This window comes from Cimex lectularius, unplaced genomic scaffold (assembly GCF_000648675.2).
Source record: "Cimex lectularius strain Harlan isolate CLEC.00 unplaced genomic scaffold, Clec_2.1 scaffold3, whole genome shotgun sequence".
Lineage (NCBI taxonomy): Eukaryota > Metazoa > Arthropoda > Insecta > Hemiptera > Cimicidae > Cimex > Cimex lectularius.
Window position 1 is genome coordinate 1,566,439 of NW_019392688.1, and position 18,077 is coordinate 1,584,515.

Below are 18,077 nucleotides of genomic sequence, written 5' to 3' on the forward strand. Positions count from 1 at the left end.
TTTTCCTCTAGTTGGTCTCTCTTGTCAATGTTTTCTAATTTCCCTATCGTGTATGTGTTTTTAGTGCTGTTTTTTTGCCTAATTTGTTAAATAAGTTAGTTTGCACGCTTTTTTCCAGTATGTGAATGTGGTCCATTTAATGTTTGTTTTTGTGCGCGTTTTTTGTTTGTTATTTTGTTGATTGTGTTTGTGTTATAGCCTCTACTGTGCGCTATGATTTTCTTTTAATTTTTTTTCATACTTGTCTTTGTTTAGTGCTGCTTATTTTATGTCTGTGTGGGTGGTTTGAGTCGGTTATCATTTGCTGTCGGTTTTATGTGTACGCCAATTGTAATTTATCTTCTGTTTTTGTGATTATTAAGTCTAGGAAGTTTATATTGTTGTTTGTTTTTGTTTCTGCGGTGAATTTTATGTTTTTGTGAGTTCAGTTCTGTCAGTATATAGTTTATGCTGTAATCGGTCTGCCAAACCAGATGGTGAAGCTGCTGTAAAAAGCGTGCTAAAGCGGATCGAAAACTTCAACTTATCCCCTGTAAAAACAAGTTTAAAATATCGACAGGGTTAATAAAACCATACAAATAGTAAATAAAATCTAACTCTAATTTTAATTATTATAGTTATGGACTTTCTTTAACAATTGCGTCCGTTTTACCTATCAAATCATTATCAGTTAGAGAGATTTTTGAAAATATTTTTTGGCAATACCACATTTTTCAATACCATTTGGGGAGAAATTAGGAGAGTAAATCAAGCATTCCCATCGTACGCTATCGTGCGTTTAATTTCTTCATGATTCTCCTTTCCTGAGTCATCAGATACGATCCTTCGATCAATAACGATATTAATTTTTTTTTAATTTTTCGACCCAATTTTAGGTCGAAAGTTAACCGTCTTTTTGCATAAGTTCAGTGACGTCAACAGGAAACCCTTCGCCGTGATAAAGTTTCCGTTAGCACAACGGAAGTCATTATAGATCCGACAACAGGTGTTCTTTGCAGTGCAAATTCAAAAACAGTTGGCTCACCCAAACAGATGTACGGTCCCATAAATGAATTAATTCGGGCATGGGTCATGCTGGCTGCTGGTTTAACTGAAATTGAATCGGTTTTGCAGTTTGCCTACTCGTTTGGAAAGACCTTTAAAATACATTTACTATATTAAAAATTCCAATTTTTCCTTAGCCCTGATTATATATATCATATATAATTGTAATATTGAGGGTTAATATTAATTTAATATAGATAATACTTTTATTTATAATCTATTTTAAGACAAATTGACGCAAAGGTGGTGTTTGTTCAAATATTTGCTAACCACAAAATTGGCCCAAACTGTAAAATCATAAAAAAATGTTATGAAACTTATCTGCGAATCATAAACCCGAGGAAACATTCTTTCATATTCAGGCCGGTTAATGATTAGTCCTTAAATTTTTAATCTTTAATCTGTTCCCAAATAAGAAACACATAAGTGGTGCCAATACATTTCAATTGGGCGTTAAAATTGTGAGAAAAAAATCCTCGGAATTTCATGCCCAAAACAAAACCTTCTGACGTCAATACCCAAATATGCCAAAGTATTAATTAATATATTTTATAAATTAACTGAAGCACGCATATGTTACTAGGCCATTTGTTAAGTAAATCGTGACTAGAGGGGCCAGGATGAAGAGGGACTAAGATGTGTAGCAAATATTCAAAAGCTCTCTCAAAATTATTATGTCCAAGTAAGTTTCTCATGAGAAATATCATTTTTTAGTTAATTAATATTTTCATGATAGGTATTGGTTAAGATAAAAAGTCAGCGTCACGAGCGGGATTCGAACCCACGACCTTCGGCTAGAAACGCCGCTGCTCTACCACTTGAGCTATCATGACGCTGACTTTTTATCTTAACCAATACCTTTCATAAATATTAATTAATTGAAAAATGTTAATTGGTCAATCGGACCGCGAACTGTAATGGATTATTTTTTAGCATTTTCTTATAGAATGAATTTCGTGGAGAAAATACATTCGTTCGTTTGATTCTTTTCTATTTGTACTTTATTGAACTTCATTTTTATTTATAGAACTTTACGATGGATCATATAGTTGTCTTGTTTTTAAATGTTTTAAACGATGTATTTTTATTTTGATAATTGCCCAGTTTTCTTGTGTATATATTTATTGGCCCGTAAATATGTCATCGCTCATGAAGCACCCATCTTATCTCGTCCGTTCTCATGGTAATTTCTTCCGTTTTTCTATCTATTTACTCTCGAGAGTTCAAGGGTTGTAAAAACAAATTGAAAAAATATATATAAGTCACTTGCCGGCCATATGTTGTGACGCAGGGCTGACCTCATTTTGAATATTAATTAGAGGGTTTAAGCACGTACTTAAAAATAATCCTGGCCTTTTTCCTTTCGTTAGCATGCCGCGATGTTGGTTAAAACGAACGCGTAAAAGACATTGGTGATGATTTTATTTACAGTACAGACCACCAGACCAGAACGAATTAAGTACGCATCCTTCGAACGCCTCTGGGAGCCTGCATTATTCGAAAACTAAACTTATATGCTAATATTTCGTACATATCAAATAAGTCATCATTAATGATTCGGAATTAATTATTGCAAACAAATATACATAAATCCAAAGACAAAACCGTGTGCTATAGACCAAAACAATAGCTGAACAGACCAAACTAATGTAAGTTAACCAAACTACAGTTTCTTCAGCACAATCATAAAATATACATTATGATCAACCTATTTTATCCTGGACCCAATCATTCTCGCTCTTTATCTTTCGTTTTTGAACAGTTTAACTATTGAAGATGGCTAAACGAATCTGAGACAGTGAGAATACGCGGGACGATCAAATTAACGACGAAATGTAAACAGCGAGAACAAATAGACCATAGTTCTCAGGAACGACTAGATAAACACCTCAAATATAAAACTATTACATACTTTATCGATGCCCGAAATAATTATATAACTGATAAGGATAAGATAGTATTTTTTATTTGTCCAAAATCTATTTATAAACCGGCCTTAGAAAAATAATGTTATGGTTATTCCCTGTTCTTTAATGTTTTGTTAGGAAATACTTGGACAAGCTGATATAAGTCGATGGTAACATATTGGGCTGTTTGGAAATTCTTTTTTGGCCACTCTCTAAATAGAAAACAATCAAAAGATCCTGGGAATTCTACCGCAATTGAACTGTTATTCTGTCATTATTATTGTTCACCAGTGAAATAATATCGAGTAAAACGTCTATTGGACTAGCAATAAAAAAAATTCAATCTCACTTGGATGATCTTTGGGTGAAATATACTTCTTAAAATACCGAAGAAAATAAGATTTCTATTGAATTACTCTGGGTTTCTGCACCCTGCGAAATTCAGAGTAACGAAATAGTAGATGTTTTGACAAAGAAAGCAGCTATGCAAAAATTTCCCATTGCGACAACAGTACTATTTAAAGATTTATATTGGTTATCGAAGAAGCAATGTTTGGATTCTTGCCAGCAATATTATACTAACAGCAACAAAGGACAATTTTACAAGAATTTATTTTCTGAGGTGTAGTTGCTTCCCTGGTTTTCAGTTCAAATTAACAAGCAAATAAAAAGACCGGTAAAATCATTTCCAGACTTGGATCAAATCATGGCATATGTAAAAAATACTTAAAAAAGATAAACCTGTCCATGGACGAGTGGAGCAGTGGAAACACTGGAACATATATTTGAATGTAAAAATGATCTAGCTCGAGAAGAAATGTTAAATGAGATGGTAAGCCGCCTTCCAAAAAATACAGTAGCAAGCTAAAAATAAATAATAAAATCGGAGTCAAGGTGCATTTACTCCGCTATTGTCGGCTTTTTAGATAGAGTTGGAGTGAGAATTTAAATAATAATAATATACTAAAACAAATAGAAACGATAAAATAAAAGACGGTGGCTCGGACCTATGAGCTGATGCCAAAAAATTCCCGTCATCATCACCGATGCAGTGTTTAGAATGTAATAGTCATTTTAATCAGGTTTTGAATTGTAATTTCTTTGTACTTATTAGAATTATATGTCTCAGAATTGTAAATTATTATTATTAACTTCACTAATTTTCGTGTTCCGCTTGACCAATTAATATCTTTCAATCCATTAAGGTTTTTAGTTGAGATAAAAAGCCAGTGTCACGAGCGGGATTCGAACCTACGATCTTCGGCTAGATACGCCTCTGCTCTACCACTTGAGCTATCGTGACCTCGATCCACTCGGACACTAACTTCCCATCTCAACCCCCACCTTTTGAATTTTCCCTCCTTTTTGCCATTTTTCATTCAAATGTCGTGTAATCTATTTGATTCTTGGCGACAAATGAAATGGCCACGGAGAGGTTTTTTGCGTTATGATCTGTGCATATTAGCCATGGCGATAATTCTTATATGTGTGTTCAAATTGGGGGGGTTATCGTGAAAAAAGGGCCAGGGGCGACGGTGGAAATCGAACCCACGACCGCGGCGTGAGTCTCTCATGCTAACCACTCGGCTACCGCGGTCCCCAAACCGGCTACCCCACGGAGAGGTTTGGTGAAGGTATACTTCATTTTAACTTATTAAATTCACTAGTTTTCGTGGTCCGCTTGACCAATTAATATCTTTCAATTAATTAAGGTTTTTGGTTGAGAGGTCAAGATCGCTCAACTGGTAGAGCAGCGGCGTAGATAGCCGAAGATCGTGGGTTCGAATCCCGCTCGTGACACTGGCTTTTTTATCTCAACTAAAATTCTTAATTAATTGAAATTATTATTAACCCTTGCAATAATAGTTTCATAGTCCTGAGAAAAATATCCAACGAACGTTTGACGAAGGAACTGAGTGTTTTTCTCTCCAATTGGCCTCATCCTTGATCATCTTTTTATATAAAATTATTATAGTATAAAGTTGGTCGTTCTCGGCCTTCCACGGTGCCGCCTCTGGTGTGTCAGCTGGCTAACATATTCTTTATGTACTGCGCAGTTGTTCCAAAACAGCATAGAGAAACAGATATTTTGTTTGATTCCATCATCCGGTACAGAATAAATTAAAACTGGCTGTCATTCCATCTTTAAACTATTATAAAGGACCTTACGATGCATTTAAGTAAAAAAAAACTCAATTCGGCATTATGTTGTTTTTAACCACATCATTTGCACGACAAAGAACAGTTGAAATTATGCCAAGGGGTTCACTTACGCAACGCTCATTGAAAAGGCGCGGCGTTTTAACACTCATGTCTTGTTTTAACAGACTATAAGTTCCGAAATCCCATGGGGGTTATCTAGAAATGAAAATCTGTCAAGTTGAAAATCTGCAGCCGTGGGAAAAAAACACGGCCGGTGCCAGATGTCGGCTGCTCGGAATCTTCCTTTCGTATGACTTCTGGGTATTGCCGCGGACACCTGCCCTGCCCAAACTATTGTCGGATTTCCATAGGGGGACGTCGACGCCTCAACCCTTTTGTCATCTTGGTCCTACTTGGTCCACATCCTTCGAAAAGTTTGACCACAACAGAATATCAATACTTTTTCAGTCTCCACCCTCACAAGCAAAATACCGTGAGACTTTTTCAACGTTTTCGAAGTTTTTTATTTTGTCTTCGTATGTTCTCAGCGAAGAATATGTGATACATTTGCAAACAACTTAACCCTGAAAGAATCAGACACATCCTTTTGTTTGTAATTTTGCTGAAAGGAACAAACCAATTCTAATAAAGTTAGCTATTAGTCAAGATATATTAGTAATAAGGAATAAGTCTACTTTGACCTTAATACATTTTGCCGAGATAGAGATATTCAAAGTAAAATGTGTTGTTTTAAAGCACCTTCCTATGAACAACTAAGAATGCCTGGAGAAGAATGGCCCGAAAGGCTTCGCTGTTAGTCGGTTTTTACTCAGAAATCAGTATTAGCACCATGCATTAGTACCACTGAGTGCCATAAAATGCACGTATACACACTCACTAAGAAGAACGAGAAGCATAGAGACACAGATAAAGCTAAAAACTAATAGATTTGACTGGACGCTATGATCTGGGAATTGCTAAACACTTCAGAAATTTTACTGTCCGTTACAAACACCACAAATTTGTTTCTAAATTTAGTCTGTATTCACGTGTATTTACTACGCTGCAAAATTTCCGCTGGTCTTGTGGAGTGATCTTGCTGTAAAAGAAAAGACATGCCTCCTACCCTATACCTTAATATTATATCGTAAATTTTCATGTTATATTCCTGAAGAAGAATGGTTACGTTTTCTCATATTTCCCACCCTAAGTACACTGCCTGAAATACTATTGCTTTGGGTCCGCCCGTTCTCGCTATTACCTTGTATGAATCAATTTTAAGACAGGCACAACTAGAAATTCTATCGAATTTTCAAGGAAGCAGTCCGCAAAAAAGCCTCGTTTCTTGAATTTTTAATCTAGTTTGAATAGTTTCAAGTCTCGTTTTGTTTCTTTTTTAATGTGGTTAAATTTATTGAATATAAATCATATACAGTTTGTCAAATAACGAAGATTATACAGTAGCGTAAACGCTAATTGACATGAAATATTTGAGGTTTCAACCCAGTGGCTATCCTCCAAAAAAGTTCTCATAAATCCTCATTGATCAATGGTAAGGAATACTTAAACATTTTACCATGGAACACGTGACTATTTTTTAAATCATTCTGCTCTCAACGTTAAATATATCTATCATTTAACAACATTGGTTTGCCGCATGTTAAGTTTTTGTTCCGACCCTCTTTGAGTACTCACCGTACTGAAAAACATCTTCCCCTTAAACCCAGACATCCAGGATATTCTTACAAAATTAAAACATGTCAAAACAAAGGTGAAAATTACGCAAGCCAAGTCACGCTGGTTTAACTGAGAATCACGAACACTCTGGATGACAGTATGGTCTTGAAGAAATAAGCAAATTCCGTTGTTACTACCAAGCTTTCGACCTATTTTAAGGTCATCATCAGGACAAAAGAATCTTAAATATTGTCTACTGATTATCCTATTTTAGATTGTTTTGCCCTGTTGATGTTCTTAAAATAGATCGAAAGCTTGGCAGTATCAACTGCATTTGCTTTTTTTTCTTCAATACCATACTCTGATCCTGAGTGTTCGTGAGTGAAAAAATGGTCGATACTTCTAACATTGAAAACATGAGAACGAAAAGGCGGACAAAAGACAAGAGAGGTTACCTCTCATGCTACTCCTCGGAATGAAGTTAACTTCAGTGACCTCTGCACCCTTTAGGCAGTCTGGGAGGCTTGGAGGTGAGAATGGGATGCCTGCACAGCTCCTCGTAATAAAGAAAGATGTCAACAAATGGGAATCCTCTTCCAGACCTTTCCGAAAAGAAGAAACCCTCCTGGCCCGGCTTCGAATTGGCCACTCCCGGCTCACCCATAGTTCCGTTCTTGAAATGTCCCGTGAACCTACAAATCCAATCTGTACATCTTCTATCACTATATCCCACATCATAATTAATTTTTGCTTTATACACCTCTGCAAGAACTCTCCACTAAAAATCCCCAAAGACCTCCCAAAGTAAACAACAATTCATCATTAATACCCAAAATTTTTAACTTCTTAACAGATATCCAACTAATAGATAAAATTTAATTTCCTATCGCCTCAAGTCTTGTTTCCTTTTCTGGTACCCCAAGTTGGCGGTTTGACCCGGCTCAGTTGTAACAACGCCAGTCCGGGACCTCGGGTGCTGATCAGACTTAGGGGTGCCTCTCCGGATTCTGAGGTCAAGAAATCGCCAGTGAGCTTTAAGATGTCGATAGTGACTAGACACCGACCCTTCATCGAAAAGCCCCTGCACACAATCTTATATTTAAAAGAATTTATTATTTATTTTTATTATTACATCTTTCAATTAATTAAGGTTTTTAGTTGTGATAAAAAAGTCAGGGTCACGAGCGGGAATCGAACCCACGATCTTCGGCTAGATACGCCTCCGGATCGAGGTCACGATTGCTCAAGTGGTTAAGCAGCGGCGTTTCTAGCCGAAGATCGTGGGTTCGATTCCCGCTCGTGACCCTGACTTTTTTATCACAACTAAAAACCTTAATTAATTGAAAGTTATTTATTGGTCAAGTGGACCACGAAAACTAGTGAGTTTATTATTAAAGTTGCAAGAGATCCTTGGGGTTCCCTGTTCTTGGAGGAAACAGGGCTGTTTTATTCTATAAAATGCTGATATTGTTGTGTACCCGAGCGTGTGTTGGGTGAATGTATTTATTGGCGTGAATGTGTAATGAGATGAACGATGACGGAATTGAGTATCCCATCGATCCTCAATTAGATTAATGATATGTATGAAGGGAAAGGAGGAGTCCTGCTTATTTTTATTGTAAGAGATCCTTGGGGTTCCAGACTTTCCCAGACTGGGGCAGCCCATTAAAACACAAAAAACGTAGTCATTAATGATCCTCTACAGAACTTAGACTAATTAATATTGTTTTTGGTATTCAAATATATAAAATTATTTTTAAGAAAACAGTTTCATTTCAACAGATAATCCACTCTATTTCTGCCTTCTTTCTTAAAATCGAATTTTGATAACAACTTCAAATCACTAGTTTCGTGGTCCGTTTGACCAATTAATATCTTAAAATTAATTAAGGTTTTCAGTTGAGATAAAAAGGTCAATGGCACGGGATTCGAACCCACGATCTTTGGCTTGTTTGATAAAAACCGAAGTATTGTTATGTGGAGGACAAAAATTTTCAATCTTTTGACTCAGCTCAGTTCTTAGGAAAATCCTAAAAAAATCTATTTAAGGATACAAGCACGCTATGTCTGTTCGTACATAACATTCGTTCATCCGTATCAAGTTATTATTGCATGATCGTATTTGAACGTCAAAATAGTAAACGCAAGAGAAAAGTCTATTGTTTATTGTTGTTAAGTTTTACTAATTATGTAAGCTTTTTCTTATTATATAAGTTTCTTTCATAAAGGAGGAAATAAATCGAATTTCGCATTCCTGCCTTGTTCAATTTTAAAATTTGAATTTTCCGCCCTATTGAATATCGTTCATCAAGCGGCAAATTGATATTTCGCGGAAGGGCGTTGGTGATTTTCCTAACGATGGTGTGTAAATCAACATAATTAACAGGAAGCCCGGCATAATGTCCTTCCGTTCGAAAAGGGGGGACAAAAATCTCCCCTTTTATGTTTTCACGTCTCATACACTGATTTATGTGCAAGTCTGGACGGAGGAGTGAGAAAATTCGGGCCGGTGTCGTTTTACTCGCGGTTTTACAATCGTCCGTATTGAATTAGAACGCTGTTTCATTCATGCTGGGTTCTTTCCGATATTTAAGTGACTTTCACCGACAATCTTCTCGGAAAGTTGCCCCACCGGAGGATTTACAAGATCAGACAGAAAATTTCCACTGTTTATACTGATTGATTATACAGTCATTGCTAAATGATGCTGTTTGTTATTTTCCGCGGTTGCTTTCTCGGAATTGCCAGGTTTCGATGACACGTCTATAAGGACAATCGGCCGTTCCCAGGGCAATTTCCTTAGCGGACGTCCTCAACGGGCCCAAAGAAGAGTCTCCACATCAAATTAATTACATAAGAAACAATTGGGATTTCAAGGAGAATAAAAAAAACCAGCAAGGCTAATTCTACACAGGCTTCTTTCTTGCATTAAATTAAATAAAGTAGAGCTTAATTATCGCTTTTTACTTCTATTGTTTATAAATTTCTCATCGATACACCGCTTCAGTGAATACTTGTAAAATCTTCATTTTGGTAATGAAGTATAAACAGTTATGTAAAAAGAGTGAACTTGTTATAAATTGGCCGAATTATTTCAAAAGTGCCAGGAATGTTAATATGAAAATTATAGCGAACGTCATTGCAAATACAACAATTTTTTTTTTTTAACAACATCAATGATAAAACCCTGAGGTTGAAATTCTTTCTGACTAGTACGACGGTGGAAAATAAAGCTCCCACGGGCTCAGTTCGAAGAATTAGAAATTGAAGAAGTTCGTCCTAGACAACTTAATTCCAACCAGCATCAAAAAACTTAACTGACTTAAGCATACATAAGCAATGATTAGTTGCAATTCTGTAAATACAGTTAGTACAAACATACAGGAATTATGATTGTACTGATTTTCGGCAATTTTGAAATTAATATTTTCCCAATTAAAAAAAAAAGTTGAACTGTTGAACATATAAACCGAATTAAGTCTCTTTAATATTTAACATGACTACTTGAGCTATTTCTTCTATTACAGTTAATCTTAGCACAAAATTTGAAATTTAATTAAGTAAACACCGAAGTCTTCATATTTTACCAATCTAAATACGCTTACTTCAAGTTACATCCAATCTGTTTGGAAAAAAAATACACTTAATTTCAAACTATATTATTTTTATGGTTATATTAATTGCAGTATACTTATTTGAAGGTAAACCAAATTAAACGAGATTAGAAATTCATGAGTTTTAATCAAAATTATTTAATTATATATAATCTGTTTTAAGTTTCGATCCCAAATGTCGTTATTTATTTTCAGTATTAATTTTCCCAACGGTAAGCCTATCTTGCATTTCAGAAATACAAAGTTCGTCACTTTTTGACTAGAAAAACTGCAGGGGATATATTTTTTATTGCAGTACGATGCATATAAATAAAAGATACAATCTGCACATCAAGGGTACATATACAAGATACAAATTGGTTTGTAAATTCCCTAGAGTAAATGCAATATTTCAGTATAAAGGCCATTTTTATCAACAAATGGAACCAAATTCAACGATCAGAAATCATGAGTTTGAAAGAAAATTCACCACAACACCGGAAACCCGTTTAGTGATAGATTAAAATTTAACTGACAATTTATTACCAAGTTTTGCCCTCAACGCGTACTACCTCATCTGGCCTCCCGGTGGGTCTTAAGATTCCTAGACATCGAATAAATAAGCGGTCAGATTTCGACGTTGGACCAGAATCCCATTCTTCAACAAGAGTGGTTTGAAGCTCTTTCAGTTCAACACTTGCTTTTTTATTCATATCAGCTGATCGTTCTGGCCAGTTCATTGTGGTCAAGTCAAGTCCGTGCAACTTCCATTCATGGGTGACAACTCGGGCCATAAGCGGTCGATCAATATCATGCATTAAGACGAATGTGGGCACAGCTTCAGAAGACCTTCCTCAGTGTTCCTTGCAGTCAAAGATCCTTTCTATGGTAATCAGTTCGGTACGGGCATGGACGTTTTTTCCACCCTATACCACAACTTACTTTGAAAAAGCTGTGACTCGCGCTTGGCACATGAAGCAAAGCTATTTCCACGTCTTCTCCATACATTACTCACCAGGAACTCACCTATGAAGAGAACAACCAATTATTGTTCAAATGACCAACAGAGATGCTGTTTTGCAAATAAACATCTTTATCTCTATGCCTTTTCATAGTAGAGAACCTAATGCGGGACGTCTAGAGGCTGGGCTATTCCCTCGTAGCCTTTTGATGACTCCGTTTTAGAGCTCAACCTTATATATATNAGTGTCTTCTCAAGGGGCAATGGCCCGTTAGGATACCTATCAGCCTCCTAATTCCCCTCCTAGAGCGAGAGAACAACCATTTCGTTTCTTTAGGTTTAATTTTCTCCAGAAACTCCTAGAGCTCAACCTTACATCCAGCCGGTTGGAGTTGCCTACCTATCAAGGAAGCTGGTGATGTTAGTGGAATGACGGTTGTGCGGTAAGAGAGTCGGCAGACGCTCAAACGTAGTCTTCCTCTAGCCGCAATCAGACAATACGTTGACCATTTTATTTTGAGTTCATATATAGTTTAAAATTAACATTGATGCTGTTGATTGTTAAAAAATAAGCCAAAATAGGGATAGGGATAAAAAAAAGCGGCGACTACTGCACCTCGACGTGAATAGGCCTCCCCTGTTTTTTTTATAACTCACTGGCCAGCTTCAGATAGTTAATCAGCCTCCATAGCTTTGCCAGCGGCTCCTAGTGTAGGATCTTGCATGCGGTTTTTCTTGTCCTAGTTGCAAAAACCTGCACCTACATAGACCTTCACAGAAACATAGAATGTGTTCTGCAGTCGTCTCCTCTTCCTGGCATCTTCACAGGGATTCTTCTGTCCGTGCTCCTATCCGGTGCATGTGCCTTCTTTTGTGGCAGTCCCTGTTAGGATTCCAACCAGAATCCTGTCTCGGTTGCGGTTGCCTTCCAGTAATAATTTTGTAAGTTTTGCGGTCCTTCTATGAATCTCTTCGCGTGCCTCATACCTGGAATATTGTTCCGCCAGGTTTTCAACTCATTAAGGATCCATTTTAAGATGTATTCTCTTTTGTGGCAGGATGCTAAGCCACAGTAGGGTTCAGGACCTAGAGAGTTCATATTGGCCCCCATTTTGGCCAACATATCAACCTTTTTGTTGCCTCTCTGCCCCGAGTGAACAGAGACCCATGCCAGGATCAGGTCATTAGTGTCGCTAACTTCCGTCAAGGCCTCCGTGTAGTGTCAAATACTCTTTGCCTTCGCCTCGCTTGAGGCTAGAGCCCGACTGTCAGAGAAAAAGTCTACCATTCCGGAATATATTCCCAGCCTTTTTATTTCTCCGGCGCATAGTTCAGTCGCTATGATTTCAGACTGGAAAACTGTAGAACATTTACCTAGATTTACCGTCAGTTCGGTCTATGGGTTCGTCCCGAAGACTCCAGCTCCCATATCCTTCTCGGTTTTGGGCCGCCCAAGCCAAATTAAGTTTTCTTCAGTTTAATCTGGAAATATTTTGTAGGAAAACTGGTTCAAATTTGTTTTGGAATATTTAGACTGTTTTAAATAGTTTTAATATTCTTTTTGAACTTTTCTAGATTTAATTTGTAATTAAACTATATAATTAATGTATAGTGTGTGATGATTAGTGACCGTTAGTTAATGATTATTTGGAGATCGTGAGATGCGGTCTGGTGTGACGTAGATTTTAGAAGAAAAAATTTTTTTACCATGCCAATGTTCAGTGAGCTCATCTTCAGGGGTTAAAGTTGAGAGTCTCACGAGGCAAACACGACACACAAGAACGACTTTTTTTTTGAATTTTCAAAAGACATTCCACAATGTACGTCGTACATTTTATCTACCTCTTGTAGAATTTGTAGACGGGGTATTATAGTCAATAAGCTGTTGTAATCGTTGGTTCAACATTAGATTTATTGTGATATTACTTTGGTACACATTTTTCCTAATACAGCAAATATTACCTAACAACCAAAAATAGTGCGTTTGAGGTTTTAAATGTTTTTAGGTTTTGTTTAACCGTGTATTACAATCGTTTGTTATCCAAAACCCCTCATGAGCACAGGGTGTGTCCAGCCGTTTGTGCTTCCTCATTAAACAACCGGAATTCGTCTTCCTCGACATGCTAGTGTTTTTCAAATGGAAATTTACCGGGCGATGTCCTGTTGGGGAGTTTGGTTTGTCTAATATTGAATTAGAAGTTTTGGTTTTATGAAATAGTATTTGTTACATAATATCATAAAAGAGGGTTGTCAGAGAAAAAAGCGATTTTTATCATAAAACCTGTCGAGTATTCAGATTCTGACTTAGTTATTCGATGTAACATTAACGATCTCACCTAATTACGAAGAGGTTTGCTTGCTCAAAGGATACAAAGCCAGAAATTCCTGAACATCCAATCGTATAAAATTAACATTTATTGGTTTCTTCTTTTTGAGTATCGTTCGCCTTTCCCCCCGGACATGAAACGCCCGGAGATTAGTATTAAAACTATCATCTAACAGCCGTTTATTCCGAAATTAAAAAAAAAAAAAAGTTTAATAAGTCGTATAATTTTGTTTTATACGACCAAAAATGCTAATCAGATGTACATTGCTATAATCATAGTACGTCCGTGACTTTTGACAAGAGGATTGACAATCGAGGACTTTACAATCCGAGCTATTTTCTGTTTTTTGGAGCCGCGCTGGAACTGAAGAAGAATTTGCATAAACGCGGAATTGGGCGAAATCAAATCGTCAGACGTCAAAACCGCCACGCCCGGTTTCAACTACCATCGTATAAAAAATTTAAAGTAATTAACTCTTAGCGGATTTACTTGAAAATAAAAGGAAAGTCGATAAATATTTGATCACGGGCAATGAAAGATACGGACAAGGGGAAAAAAATAAAAATAAACCTACGTACTTGGAGAGTGAAAGAGAGTAATCAGGCTATCTAATGCAAACAACGACCCATTAACTTTTCTCTTCAACCTCACAGCCTTGCGTCTTTTTAGATTAATTACAGTCTTCCTTAATTTAAAAGAAAATCGTCAATAAGCAAAGAAACACTTTTCTTCCTATTGAAAATGGCCTGAGTGTCCTGAAAAGCCTTATCGAACGCGCTTCTTCCATGCAAAATTCATTCAAGGATATTCACCTGCATAATTAAAGGTTTATTTCAACCTTCCTGAAAGTTCCCAAAATAATTCACAGTCAATTGGTGCTTATATGGTAAAGTAAATATATTCTATTCAGGAGGTTCATGGGATTGGAATAAGCGAATTCATTTTCTGCCTTTTCGGTCGCGATTTTTTGTACCGTTCTTCTGAAATATTTTACTTATTTATTTTATGTAAAAAATGTTCTGTACTCATCCTTATAAACAGTTAGAATTTTGATAAAATTGTAAGATTTCCTCTTTTGGTCTTAAACTTATTGATAGTTATCTGTCTTGGTCTGCCTATCCTCGCTGATTTTTGTTGATTCAGACGCGTTTCGGTATTTCGCCATTTTCAGTGTTCGGAGTCAGAATCACCCAAACACTGAAGATGGCGAAATGCCGAAACGCGTCTGAACCAACAAAAATCAGCGAGGATAGGCGGACCAAAGATGGTAGGTAACTGTCAAACAATATTTTTATAAAAGTCCTTTTATTTTGAGCCAATTTCACCGTATCTAATTCATGATATTAACATGTCGGACATGGTGACGATGGTTGACCAGGTTGACGTTTTTTTATATCATTGCCCTAGTTTAGGGTTTTTATTAATCCGTCAATTATGGGTTGCAAATAAAACAATAAGTATAGCCCAATTTAAACCGAGGCCGAATGAAAATTTGCCCTTGTCGGTTTGACGACCGGACCGTGAAAAGCCCGCATTCTTCATATGTATAACTAAACCAGAGCTTCTGTGAGCAAGGTAAGGTCGCATCTGCGGTTTCCACGGTTGTTTTTTTTTCTTCACCTCTTTCATACGTTGTTTGAGTTGGACAAGCCTCCGGGCCCGCCTGTGCAAACAAGCTTTACAACCCGGAAGATAATTCGAGAAAATTCCTTTATTTCAAGGGGGATTTCGCGACTCCTCCCCTTGACAAAAGGCAGAACAAACTAATTAAAAACGCATTTATGACTGTTTTAATTAAGCTGTCACCCTGGTTATCAGGAGCTGTTGAAATTTATTGGCAGCTCGGCAATAACCCTAAACATATAGACAGTAAATCTGCCGTGTTATACGACACCTCTTCATTATTCCTGACGTCTTAAGACGAAAGATTCCTTTTATTAAAGAGAAAATAAAAAACACCGCCAATGACCACGCAGTGGTAAACATCTCGAATTAGATAATGCTCCTATTTACAAGCGTGGACATCTGTTTGAAAACAGCAGGAGATACTTTTATAAATACGTCCTCGTTGCGAAGCCAAACCATTTTGAAAAGCTCCACATCTGTTTAAATCACCACTGAGAATTTTTTTTTAGTTGTTTGTTAAACATAAAAGATACTTGAAGATTACTTGTTGAGGTCTGCACGATGATGAACCGGGGGTCGTGTCATTTCCTATTATTCTAGTACATATCCTACTTATTGAACTATCAGAGCATTTCAGCATTTGGTCATTAAATCAATTTACTCTTAACTTATATTCAATATAATAATTATACTTTGGTTTATTTACTTACCATCGTGTTAGTCAAGAAAACAGGGAAACGCTAGAGGCCAACCTCATAAATACGCGCTCGCATATTTTTGCAAAATAGATAATTACTAATCTTTATGTAAGTTATTGGTTGAAATGAAAAAGTTTGTCAGAGCGGGATTCGAACCCACGACCTTCGGCTAAATACGACGCTGCGCTAACCACTTGAGCTATCGTGACTTCGATCACTCGGACACCAACTTTCCATCTCAACCTACCTTTCGAATTTTCCCTCCTTTATGCTATTTTTCAAATGTCGTGTAATCAGGATTCGATTCTCGGCGACAAATGAAATGGCCACGGAGAACTTTAGAGAAGATTACTTCGTTTTACTTATTAAATCCATTTTATTTCGTGGTCCGATTGATCAAATAACTTCTTTCAATTAATTAATCTTTATGTAGGGCATTGAAAAATGTCAAAAAGAAGGGAAAATTCGAAAGTTGAGATGGGAAGTTGGTGTACGAGTGGATCGAAGTCACGATAGCTCAATTGGTTGAGCAGCCGTGGGTTCGAATCCCGTTCGTGGTACTGACTTTTTCATTTCAACTAATACCTTACACAAAGATTAGTTATTTATTTTGCAAAAACGTGCAAGTGCGTATTTATGAGGTTGGCCTAAGCATTTCACCGGGTTTTTTTTTGCTAACACGATGGTAAGTAAATAAACCAACGTGTAATTATTATATATTATTATATATCTCAACCAATACCTTACACAAAGATTAATTATTTGAAAAAAGTTATTTGGTCAATCGGACCTCGAAATATAATTGATAAATAATAACCTAAGTAATTTTTTTTCTAGTCATCATCAATTATACATGTTTAACAATATAAAAACGAGTTGATGCTGGTGATGGTTGGTGAATCGGTTAACGCATGCTGTACGATCATTGGGACATTTATTGGGTCCGTCTTCACTCGCGGGTTGGAGCAGTTCGACAAAACCACAAGTGAAGACTGTCCCAATAAGTAAGTGAACCAATGCCGCTCCAATATATAAACACTTAGAAAATACATAATCCCATAATTTCTGTAAAATCGATAATTTTTTATTAGGAATCCTATAAAATTGTTCTAAAGTATATAAAATAATGGCCACATTTTTAGAAATTGTATTCGATGTTTAGATAAGCATTATTAACAAAATTTACCTGGACTTTTGTGATGTTCAGTTACGATTTTATTATTTTATTTGCTTTCAAATAAGAAGGGAAGTAATTATTTTTCTAATCATCATCATCAATTATACGTGCTTAACACTATAAAAACGTGTTGATGCTGGTGATGGTTGGTGAATCGGTTAACGCATGCTGTACGATCATTGGGACATTTATTGGGTCCGTCTTCACTCGCGGGTTGGAGCAGTTCCCAATAAGTAAGTGAACCAATGCCGATAAACTCATAATCTCAAAATTGATGTAATATATAGGCATTTTTTTATTAGGAATTCTATAAAATTGTTCTGAAAAATGGACACATTCTTAACAATTGTATTTCATGATTATATAGGCTTTACTAAACAAAATTTACCTTAACTTTTGTGATGTTCAACTACGATTTTATTATTTTACTTCATTTGTTTTTAGTATTTAAATGTCAATGGTGTTGTATCTCTCACCTTTTCTCATTTTCCAAAAATACACGAGAGCTATAAATCTTGTTGTTCAATAATGCAAATAATAGTATATACGCCGTGAAAAGCCTTCAGATATGTCGCCGGTATCAGAAGTGTTGAGTCAACTTTTCTAAAATAAATTTCTTCCAAGTGCTTCTTCTTTCCCGACCATTAACAAACATTCGAGCCTTCGGCACATGACGGAAAACACTTCTGAAGTACGACAAAGAAACAAACAACATTTGCTTGGATCCTATTTTGTTTCGGACTTGAGTAAAAAATTGCGTCATAACGAAGTTAAAAACTGCCTACCCATCAAATTTTCACTGGTCCAAGCACTTTCGAGACTTGGTAAGGGAATTTTTATTATTTCCGGCTACCTTTGCCAGGACGTGGTCAGAAAGGGCCTCAATCCTTCCAAGGATCAGTCGTAAACCAATAAATCACCCATG

At 36.4% G+C, this 18,077-nt stretch overlaps 1 protein-coding gene and 1 non-coding gene across 4 annotated transcripts in view; one reads left to right on the forward strand and one right to left on the reverse strand.

Moving 5' to 3' along the window:
- LOC106662221 (E3 ubiquitin-protein ligase HECW2) overlaps nt 1-18,077 on the forward strand; it is a 120,894-nt gene that overhangs the window by 71,897 nt on the left and 30,920 nt on the right. The window lies entirely within an intron of this gene.
- Trnae-uuc lies at nt 1,805-1,877 on the reverse strand. The gene has a single exon. It is a non-coding gene; the product is annotated as a tRNA-Glu (tRNA).